The sequence below is a fragment of the Protopterus annectens genome, chromosome 11.part0 (assembly GCF_019279795.1).
Source record: "Protopterus annectens isolate FY-2018-M chromosome 11.part0, PAN1.0, whole genome shotgun sequence".
Classification (NCBI taxonomy): Eukaryota; Metazoa; Chordata; order Ceratodontiformes; family Protopteridae; genus Protopterus; species Protopterus annectens.
This window is the reverse complement of record NC_056745.1, coordinates 541,029,148-541,030,822: the sequence shown is the minus strand read 5'-3', so window position 1 is coordinate 541,030,822 and position 1,675 is coordinate 541,029,148.

Below are 1,675 nucleotides of genomic sequence, written 5' to 3'. Positions count from 1 at the left end.
GCCGTTTTAAAACAAACACAATTCACAAATAAATATAATTAAAAGCGGCTTAAGATTCTTAACTTTAGGATAGCTATACAGCAAGCGAAAGGAACCAGCAAATACTCGTACCATTCCACGTACGCGCCAAAGGACAACGTGCACATTGGGTTTCAGCGTGCAAATACAAAACAACAAATACAAAATAAAATATTACTTTTTAGCATGCCCCTGAAGCTTCGAGGTCGAGGAATAAGGATGCCAATTACACAAAAAACAACGGGAACACACGGAAATAATTAAATCAAAAGTACAGAAATAATAAACTACTCGGCAATACTTACAAATTAAACAAAGCTGCATTACCACACTTACATGAAAGCATGCTTTTAGCGAATAAATATCATTGCCTAGGGACACATGGACATGTAAAATTACATTTATAACTCACTCCTTACTAACTGAAGTGTTCCAGCAGCTCGAGAAAGACAGGCAATCCCAGCTTCCAGCAAGTCCTTCACACAAAATGGAGCCGAGTAGCAATCACCTGCCAGCTGAGAAGAAGTTCCGCACAGCAGCTACTCAGTTTTTATTAGGGTATTAGTGGGCTGTAGCCCGGGCTGCAATGACGCATCACAATGTGGGAGGGATCACAGGAGGTTCCGGCTGCAGCATGGAAATAAGGCAGGGGATTTCGTCTTGCGTAAGGTGGAAACCTCCAGGGATCGACTTGGAGGAGCAGTGGCAGTTGTGACATCATTATTTGAGAGCCAGGTAGACATTTTTCTTTTGGTTTAAAAGCGGAAGGCAAAACAATCGCAGTTTGAGGAAGCCTCAAGTTTAAAACTGTTTGAGATGAGTTTATTTTTAAGCTGCAGTTATTTCTTTTTTTTTTTGCTAGTATGTAAGCACATAAGGGGACTTAAGGAAGCAACATAGATAAGAGCAATTTTAATTTAATATCCCATTGTTTTCCTTTAAATTGGTACAGTTGAAATATTTTCTGCTTAAAAACCTTGGCTTTAGCTTAGCTAAGATCTAGCTGTATTCAGATGGGCCATCTATAAAGAGAATTTAAATTTACTGCCTTTATCTGCACTTTTTAAAAAAAATACAGACATTTAAATCTGGTTTAACTGTAATTTGCAGGAATATTAACTGAGCTGGAAGTTCTGACTCGGCTCTTGAGTCAGTGCTTACTGAATTTTATTATTTTGCTAGGTAACCAGCAAGTGTGGGGTGAGACCCATTCTTTGGATTTCATGTCCTTAGCCTATTTAAGAGTGATGCAGTTTGAAATATTTTCTGCTTAAAAACCTCAGCTTTGGCGGCTAAGATCTAGCTGTGTATTCCACTGGGCGTATATAAGAGGGAATTTAAGGAAGTACCTTTACATCTGCACCCTCTTTTAAAAGAACAAATACAGTATTTAAATTGATTTAACTTCAATGTTGCAGGAATATTAACTGAAGTGGAAGTTTTGACTCTGCTCTTTGCGTCAGTGCTTGCTGAATTTTATTGTTTGCTTAGTAATTGCAGGTGTGGGGGTAGCCATACATTATTTGGATTTCCTGTCCTTGCCTATTTAAGTTATTGCAGTTTGGAAATATTTTCATGCTTTAAAACGCTCAGCTTTGGCCGGCTAAAGATCTAGCTGTATTCAACTGGACGATAAGAGAATTTATTTTTTTTACCT